At 34.9% G+C, this 10,542-nt stretch overlaps 1 protein-coding gene across 2 annotated transcripts in view; it reads left to right on the forward strand.

Moving 5' to 3' along the window:
* Positions 1–3,922: 3,922 nt before the first annotated feature.
* LOC138716444 (androgen-dependent TFPI-regulating protein-like) overlaps positions 3,923–10,542 on the forward strand; it is a 30,594-nt gene continuing 23,974 nt past the window's right edge. Inside the window, exons 1-2 of one of the 2 annotated variants that reach the window (XM_069849542.1) lie at positions 3,923–4,050; positions 7,813–7,908. The gene's annotated coding sequence lies outside the window, so the exon portion shown is untranslated. The remainder of the gene's footprint in view (positions 4,051–7,812; positions 7,909–10,542) is intronic. The other variant, XM_069849543.1, reaches the window with a different exon arrangement.

Here is a 10,542-nt window from a genome sequence, read left to right on the forward strand (position 1 = left end):
AAGGTTTGTGGACGATATCTTGGACTTAGCATATTACATTGAAATTACATATATTACTGGTCATCCGGCAAGAGGGCGAAGGCGAGCAGTTCCCCTACATTTTCTCCTGAGACATGGAACATCTATGAATTGGTAATTAATGGCAGACAGCGTGGAATAATGTGGTTGAAGGATTCCACTCCCAATTACAATTACTTATGGTGACACATCACGTGAACATTTCGCGATTCGTTAGCCATTTGCAACAACAGAATCGGAAACATAACACTTAGTAACCCAGGTCCTTGGAGGGCATACAAATATTAAGCGGCCAGTAAATAAACAGTAGCCTATATCAAAAATCAATTTTCGACATTGTCGGTAATTACCAAGATTACAAAGATAGGAACGAAATTTTTCGATATCTTAGAGCGACATCATACCATATGAAAATATATAGTGATCCTCAAGATGAACAATAGATAGCTATATCTTTTGTATTACGTAACATAATTGAAATTACAATAAATTTCTCGGCAAATTCCTTGCAGTTTTGCTTTTCGGACATTTTAGGGAAATGACGAATTTATTTGTGGACATTTTAAAACGTAGGACATTTTTAAGAAGAGGACTTGCTAACAGTGGAACTTTTAAGGCAAGGACATTTTTATGGCATGGACAAATTTTCTATACGGACATTTCTAAACGTCGGACATTTTCGTAGAGAGGACCAATTGCAAAATGGACTATATCTCACTTAACCTTAAATCCAGACGTTTGAGATGGGCAAGGCATGTAGCACGTATGGGCGAATCCAGAAATGCATACAGGGTGTTAGTTGGGAGGCCGGAGGGAAAAAGACCTTTGGGGAGACCGAGACGCATGTGGGAGGATAATATTAAAATGGATTTGAGGGAAGTGGGATATGATGACAGAGACTGTATTAATCTTGCACAGAATAGGGACCGATGGCGGGCTTATGTGAGGGCGACAATGATCCTCCAGGTTCCTTAAAAGCCGTAAGTAAATAATAATAATAATAATAATAATAATAATAATAATAATAGTCCGTGGCCCTACACCCTTTAAGAGTCCAGACCGATCAGCCAGCTGCTGGCCTAACGTCTTCATCCCGAGAGAGAGGTGGACGATCGTCTAACCAGAATGGAAGTATCGTGGTTAGCACTATGATTCTCCAAGCCGTTATGGCTTACTTTTGTAACCAAATTTCGCTACCTGCCATAGCTCCCCAGATGCATCACGATGCTAGGTGGGGCACCAGTCCTATACACTGCCGAAATTTCATGAGGAAATCCTTCCCCATGTGGACTCGAACCAGCGCGCATTCCGTAACGACGCCACGGTGCAGGACTGTATGAACGTTTACAAGTAATATTAAGAGGAACATTACCAAGCCTGTGAAAAGAAACTACTTCAAACATAAACCGAGTGCAGATAATTGTGGGATGTTACCTGGTTACTAAATTGTATTCTTCATGACGACGACGACGACGACGACGACGACGACGACGACGACAAGCAATGTGATATTGCATTTGAAATTTAGTCTAAAGGGGAGTACAGTTTATTTTTCCTCCAGAAAAAATGCAATTCTTTTTCCTTACTTTCGTCACAATTGACGTAATGTAAATTTTTAACGTTATAATGTAGAAATCTTTAATCAAATATTGTCAGTCGAAGTTTTTAATTGCAGATATAATTATGCAAGTTTTTTTTTTCCATAAAGGACTTTATTGCTATATTCTCGTAATGGACAACGTTGCGTCAATGCTGCCTGAAGGGAGTATAAAATTTGCACTGAAACTCTTGCGAAAGGCGTGACAAAGCACATGAAAGTGGCTTAATTCGCTTGGATATAAACTGAACCACTCGTACTAGTTTTTTTGTTTTACGTGATATTCTGTGTACGTATGGCAGCACAATTAAACCCATACTTAAAAGAGGGAAGATAAGTAATGTCTTTTTGCATTTATCTTCATCCCATACTGCTCAAAATTATCATTTAGTTCCAGTAACATATCCTTTCGCATAATCTACTTCCTTTTAATTCATTTGATTTTCAGTTTTGTTATCAAGTTAACTTACAAAATTTTCATTCTTACCTCTTACTAATATTAAATTCTTACTAAATAGAATACTTCAGTTATTTTCAATTTAAGTATAATATTATCTTCGTTTCTTGGTAACGAGTTTTACTCATACGGGGATTAGGTTTATATTAAATAGAACATATTATTTTCTAAATGTTTTATCTAAATATTGTTTATTTTATAGTAATCTAATTAGTTTCAGACAAGCATATTTCTATGACCTATGTTTTATAATTACTGTGTTCATGTCGCTGCTTTTCCTTATTTTGTAATTTATGTAGGCCTACAGTTACAAATGGTATGTGCTCTGATATTCTAATAATTAAGTATCATTATTATTATTATTATTATTATTATTATTATTATTATTATTAAAAGTACGTTTGTAAATAGTATTGTTCTGTGTAACAATTTATGGAACTAATAATAATATTACTTTTCTACACCCTAGATACGATAATGCTATGTATTCTAGCCAACGTAATATTACGTTTGTCGTTCAGATAAATATTTAATTTAGTCCTTGCTCGACCTGTATTGCTCCATCTAACTACCATGACATGCGTATGAGGGGAGAGAACTATCTTGCCAACACTTTGTTAACACTGTATTAATTTTTCTTGTAGTTGTATTGTATTTCTGGTGGTGTGGAAGAGAAGGCCTGACGGCCTGAACTCCACAAGAATGAATGAATGAATAAATGATTAAATGAATCAATGAGTCAATGAATAAATGAATAAGTGAATAAATGAATGAATAAATAAATAATAAATAAATAAATTAGTAAATAAATAAACAAACAAACAAACAAACGAACAAGTAAATAAATAAATAAGTAAATGAATAAATGAGTAAATGAATAAATTAATAAATAAATAAATAATAAATAAATAATAAATAAATAAGTAAATGAATAAGTAAGTAAATGAATAAATGAGTAAATGAATAAATGAGTAAATGAATAAATAAATAAATAAATAATAAATAATAATAAATAAATAAATAAATAAGTAAATAAATAAATAAATAAGTAAATAAATATTATTCTGTGTGTACTTAACTTCAGAGTAAATTTGCCTCAACTTCGAAGTCTAGTAATGTGTAAGTAAATAGAATTTGTTAGCTGACTACACCATTAAAGTGCCATTAAAACATAATTGCACTCTGGTAACTCAGACTAGAAGTAATGAACTCGAAAGTAGTGTTTTCGATGCCGCAAGTGATAGACCTATTGACATAATAAATTTTTATAAATCTTTAAAAGCAATTCCACTTTTTCCACTTATTAAAAGTTAAGTTCATTCGCAATGGCAATCTGCTGACTTCGTATGTTGATGATGCAGTGTTCTACTCTTGTGCTTCTTTTTTTTTCCTCTGAGAAATAATAACTTCTATCATAAAAAGCCTTCTCTAGTCTTTCTTCCGTACTAGACCTCTCATCTCTTTTATGTATGTTTTAGATCCTTCTTTGATAACGTCTTAATATCCCGTGCGTTGCAAGGTAAGTATATATTTGGGCCCCTACTACACAGCAGACACTGCTGGCCTGTTCGGTCGTGTTATTCAACACGGCACAGACTTACCCATGAAACTACATAGGAAAGTACACGAAAAGGGACAAACACCCAGATCCGCGGAGAACAGAACCACGAACCGCCTTGGATTGAAAGCGCCGAGGCTATAGAGCGGGCTAAGACTGTGGTCGTCTTTCACCTGACAAGTTGGATCGGTTTATGTAGCTGTGTAATAATTAAAGGAAAGCCGAGTGAACTACAAAAAGAATTACGTCACTCTCTTGCTTCTTACACGAACCGGCCACGCAGTAAACATATAATCATTTTCTAATTGGCTTATGCGGGAGAACTGTCAAGGCGATCTAGTTGAGATTCACTGTAGTAAGATTTTCAAAGTAATATCAGTCGAGTTCCACATCCCATTCTGTCCACAAGGGTACCGAAACGTAAGTAATTACTTACATTAATAATAATAATAATAATAATAATAATAATAATAATAATAATAATAATAATTTTTCTCATCCTCCAAGGCCCAGTTGCATAAAAATCACTAGATATAAATTATTTGAAATGAATATTAGAGGATAATTTTATACAGGGACATCATTTTATTTTTACTAACATTTTTAATATTAATCTGGCTATACCTTTGGATTAACGGAAACATCGTTTGCTACCCCCTTCCATGATTGGAGTTCGATGATACTGGCGTAAAATATAAACAAATCACTTTGGTGTAGGAGGGAAGAAAAGTAGTTAATCAATTTACGTAAACTAGGAAATATCGCAATTTTGAGTTTGATAATTTTCATTAGGTCTTTGTTTAATCAAAATACAGTACCGTATTAACAATAAGTGTTTTTACTCGCGAACTGAGTTAACCTTGCGAACATATTCATTATGCAGTGTATATTATACTGTCTACAGCACATTAGCGTACAATATAGAGAATTAAGTTAAAATGAAAAATAATCATAATGTGGATATTTAAACACATTTTTGAAAATGATGGCCGTTCATTTCGATACAGGCTTAAGTTCTTCTTTGCATATTATCGCACTATAGACTATTGTACCTAATTTCAATTACCAGTTTCGTCCTTCGTACTGGTAACTGATGTTGAAATAATTCTGTACCTACTCTATAAAAGAGTCCCTTACGTACTGTAAATTCAATCTTCACTTCTGCCCGACCCGCACAGATAAAATTACTTAGACATGCTATCTACTGTCTGTCCAAGTAGTTATGTCGCAGGATCATAGAAAGGGTGGAAATCACGTCAGAGTTACTTAACGAGGCCCTGTTATTTAAGTTGTTTTAAACAGTTATATAATATTATGTAGATGTCCAATTGATAACAGAAATTAATGTTTTCAGAAAAGAGCTAAGACAGCCCAGCCACTAACCTTCACAGTGGGATGAGCAAAAGCAGGTGGGGGAAGTCGGGATGCGACTTAGGGACGTACCTGTGAGAAAATATGATTCAATATTGAAAATTTTCGTCACTGGAAAACGCGAACATATTTCTGGAACGTACTATACTCACTAACTCAGACTGCTTACTATATGCGGCCTTGGTTCTGTGTGGAGGAAATTTGGAACTTCATTAGTAGAGGAGGTGGGAGTGAAGTAGGCCTACATTCAAAAACTCAGGTACAATAAAAATTGAAGTAAAAATAAAATGATGTCCCTGTACATGTGTTACATGTCAATAGGTTTAGTAGCCAGTTGATATTTAATGTTTTTTTTCGCCAATGAGAGAGAAAACATAATCCTCACGGCTCCTGAATATGTGTTCCAATACATGTGAGGAGGATCATGAATAGTGCTGAGATTTCTATGTAAATACATATTATTCTATTCCTCACCATTTAGATGCTCAGAAAATATGAATGTCAACGAATGACTATATGTTTAGGTGAGGGGTTTGGACTTTTTCCATTGCTGGTTGTCACAATAAAAAATTAAGACATAACGTTTCGAAGGGTGATTCTCCCTTCGTCTTCAGGTAATTACTGTTGGGATCGTTACGTACAGCTATTCTGTATGACTTCCACCTGAAGACGAAGGGAGAACCACTCTTCGAAACGTTGTGTCTTAATTTTTGATTGTGACAACCAGCAATGGAAAAAGTCCAAACCCCCTCACTTAAACATTAATGATCCACCATTGCTTTCCAACCCCTCATTTAGATCAACGAATGACTACATCATGATTATTATATTTGATTTTTCATTTTACAAATTTTTACATTTCAATACTGTTATATATTTCACACGATTTTACATAAAAATTTATATATTTTATTGTTTTCTAATGTCTTTGTGTATTAACTAAAAATTTGTTGAATTATTAAACACTCTTTGTGTATATTACACTGAAAAGGACTGTACCAATGGATTGAAGAAAATCCATTCTGGTAGTCTAATGACTGGTATTCAATCTATGTACCCGCTGTTCTCTCAAGAGGTATGCATCCCACTGACTGGATACGTAAAAATGCTGACAAATTTATTTTATTTTACTCGATAATTATTGAAATTTACATAATTTTCTTTTATAATATCAATTCCTTACTTCAAAACAATTTCCCATAATTCATTACTATTATTATTGCATCAAGTCCACACCTGTGGAGTAACGGTCAGCGCGTCTGGCCGCGAAACCAGGTGGCCCGGGTTCAATTCCCGGTCGGGGCAAGTTACCTGGTTGAGGTTTTTTCCGGGGTTTTCCCTCAACCCAATATGAGCAAATGCTGGATAACTTTCGGTGTTGGACCCCGGACTCATTTCACCGGCATTATCGCCTTCATCTCATTCAGACGCTAAATAACCTAAGATGTTGATAAAGCGTCGTAAAATAACATACTAAAATGAAAAAAATTATTGCATCAGTAGGATAACTACTGTATATTACCCGTCCAAGACCCGGTGACTCTGCGAACTAACTGCGAGTACATGCGTGTTCCCTCCCAGTCGGCTTGTACACTAGGGCGTAGGCTACCGTAAAAGTGGACAACTTTGCACCACATTTTAAGGTTTTCTTAGAATAACTCGACAAAAAATTATTTCTGTGTTTCTTAAAAAAATATGTCAATATTATGATTAGGATCTAAACATTTACTCTAAATTCAGATCTTTGGAACAATACATACAATACGAAAACATTCGTGCATCGTGTGTAAAGCCAGTTGATTTTCAATTGTTTCGCAAAGAGAGAGAAAACAATCACTGCCGCCTCCTAAAAATATCTCAGTATGTGTTAGGAGGATCATGGACATTGGATTCGGAACATGATTTAATTTTGTTTGTGACTGTAATTCAATTCAATTTATTAAGCCATTAAACATACAGTGATAGGCTTCGTCACAATACAGATGGGAGGAAAAAAAAAACATACATTTGAAAATACATATATAATTGAAAACAGTAATTAGAATGAAAACACAAAACATTTTGAAACTCTAAAATTAATGAAAACACTTCACTCTTAATGTAATATTTGTAACTAAATGTAAATAACTTTATTTATTAAAAACAATTTCGTATGAATTTATGTTAAGAAACTCATCTTTAGAGCAGAAAGTATTAATTAAAAACCAATTATGAAATCTAGCTTTGAAACTATTGGTTGGTAACTTATAATATTGATTGGGAAGCTTATTATATAATTTCATCCCCATGACAGAAAAATTTGTACTAGTTTTATGTAATCTAGAGTAAGGAATATTAATTTGTTCACTATTTCTAATTTCATGATCATGTGTATTGGCTATTAATGAGTAATTGCCTATATTTTGTCGAGTGTAAAGGACTAGGTCATATATATATATATATATATATATATATATATATATGACAGTTAATATCTGTAATTGTTTGAAAAGAGATCGACAATGTTCAAGATAGTTTGATTGACAAAGAATTCTAATGGGTTTCTTTTGCAAAATCAAGACATTCAATTTTGCTACCATTTCCACAAAAAATTAAGGCATACCTAATTATCGACTGAAAGAACGAAAAGTAGGGACATCTTAAATAATTTTGAGAAACGCAAGTCACTAATTTCTTTAATAAATATGTAATAAATTTTCGGACCTTACTGTAGAATAAGTCTACAAACAATACGGCAGTGCTTTGTCTATAAAAGTATGATTTCAGAGTTAATGCAACCAAAAGAATTGTAAAATAACTCCTCAATCTTAGGCACTCGGGAGAGAAGAATGAACATCTCATTTGAACGAAGCAGTGCCATATTAAAAGTATACAACGGCAAGGAGTGATTGTAACCTGTCTGGTGAGGTAAACTATTCATTATTTTATAATGTCAAATGTGTTAGTCTCTGTTTATGGTTGTAAATGTTAGTTTTATATCCGTTTGATGCCAAAACTGAGTAGCAAAACGCGGCGAGCTGTTCTGAAGTTTATAAGCAGGCTTCGAGACTTTGGACCCGATACAATAAGTTTACTGTGCTTGTACTATAGGTTGGTGACTCGCTGCAGGTAGATAGAGATGTGTTGAGGTAACAACATTGTTATTATATTCTTTATTCTGTATATATTTAAATTTAAATAAAATAAAAATAAATAAATAAATTTAGAGTAGAGTACGGTAGTGTGGGGAAACACACATATGCACATTCTGAAAGTAAATATACATTACACAATGGTAATGTCAAAAGAATGTGAAACGCATTTATTCTCCTGTCTTTTATAAGCATTTGTGTTTAATTATACACAGTGTTAATGGTGGAAATAAGCACGTAGCAATTTTAATTTTTTCATTTATCCTATTGGTCGTCTTTAGGAAGTGCAGTTACAGTACCGAATTGCAACGTACCCACTACGAGATACATATTCAGTGTCTCAAACGTAAATCTTTTTCGATTATCTGCCAAACACAGTTGTACTGCAAAAAGCTGCGCTCTACATCGCATGACGTGATAGGAGCAAAACGAAAAAACCTAACATCATTGCAGTCTCATAGGGCCGTATTCATAGACATTTTTAGCGCGGGCTTTCGGTGGAAGATCGTATTGATAAACCAGTGTCAGCGATATGATATGATATGAATCCTGTTTAGCACGCTCGTAGCGCGGGCTAGCGAAATAATAACAATAATAATAATAATAATAATGATAATAATAATAATAATAATGGCTCTATTTAAATGTCTATTAATATAGCACCCTAAGAGACAGTCCTTTATTCTCGGGTGACTAAGTCCACTAATTTGCTGTTTATGTTACACAATGTTCCATATCCGTTATTTTTACAAAAATTTATTTCCACTTCTGTTTTACACGTTCAGTAACCGGTGTACTTGATGTCTCATTAATTCTCTGCATCATTTTCTAAATTAATTTGAGGGCTTCCGGCATCTCTTGCTCTGACTTTTCTAACCGTGTAATAGTTTCAGACACAGCTTGTATAAAAACCAAATTATTCGTCAGAACCTTCAAATCCAGAGCGTTTTCCTTTGCGTATTTGTTGGCATTCATTCTACAGTACCCCCAACCACTGTACGCATCACCACTATACTCAGTATGCCGTTATGCGGATTTCCCACTGAACTGCTCTATTGGGTCCGAAGTCTCGAAGCCTGTTTATAAGGGAAGGAAAGACTTCGCAGCTTTGCCACATTGCAAAAATTATTGTTTTTACAACTTAAAATTTATCACAAATATTTGGGCACGGAAAATATCACTTAACTTCAAGTAATAACATAATGTATCTTTAAGCCTAATATAGAGTGATTATATTGACTGCGATAACATAAATGCCCTCTTTAAGGACGAAACATGTGGCAACAGAGCATTTTCCGTTCTCACTGAGGCTCCTACGAGAGTAAAAGTACAATCTCAACGGTATATTCTATGTTGAAAGTTCAAGCACATTAGATTCAAAACTATACATAGGCTATTCCCAACAACTTTCCGCTTTTCCCAGTTTTTGCTGTCTGCACTAATAATGGAGTTTGTCTATGTCACCGGACTTTTGAATTACCCGGTGTGCAGGAAAGTAATGCGTCCTATTTCACCTTGTCCGGCCGAGTTACTATTTCATAATTGGTATAAAGTATTTTCGTACCTCAAATTCCATTCACATTCCTAGGGTTGACATAACGGAAAAAGTATCGGTGAACTCCAGGTCAATAATGTGTAACGTCATACTTCATAATTATCCTGTTCCAATTAATACCACCATCACCACTACCACCAATTCTACTCCTCCTATACCACCGCCACTAAACTACTACTACTACTACTACTACTACTACTACTACTACTACTACTACTACTACTACTACTACTACTACTACTACTACTACTACTACTAATACTACCACCACCATTAAAACAACAACTACTACTACCAACACCGCCGCCACTAAAACAACTACTACCAACACCGCCGCCACTAAAACAACAACAACTACTACTACCAACACCGCCGCCACTAAAACAACAACTACTACTACCAACACCGCCGCCACTAAAACAACAACTACTACTACAAACACCGCCGCCACTAAAACAACAACTACTGCTACAAACACCGCCGCCACTAAAACAACAACTACTACCAACACCGCCGCCACTAAAACAACAACTACTACTACCAACACCGCCGCCACTAAAACAACAACTACTACTAATACCGCCACCACTAAAACAACAACTATTACCACCACCGCCGCCACTAAAACAACAACTAGTACTAATACCGCTGCCACTAAAACAACTACTACTAATACCGCCGCCACTAAAACAACTACTACTAATACCGCCGCCACTAAAACAACTACTACTACCAACACCGCCGCCACTAAAACAACTACTACTATTACCGCCGCCACTAAAACAACTACTACTACCAACACCGCCGCCACTAAAACAACTACTACTACCAACACCGCCGCCACTAAAACAACAA

This window comes from Periplaneta americana, chromosome 16 (assembly GCF_040183065.1).
Source record: "Periplaneta americana isolate PAMFEO1 chromosome 16, P.americana_PAMFEO1_priV1, whole genome shotgun sequence".
Classification (NCBI taxonomy): domain Eukaryota; kingdom Metazoa; phylum Arthropoda; class Insecta; order Blattodea; family Blattidae; genus Periplaneta; species Periplaneta americana.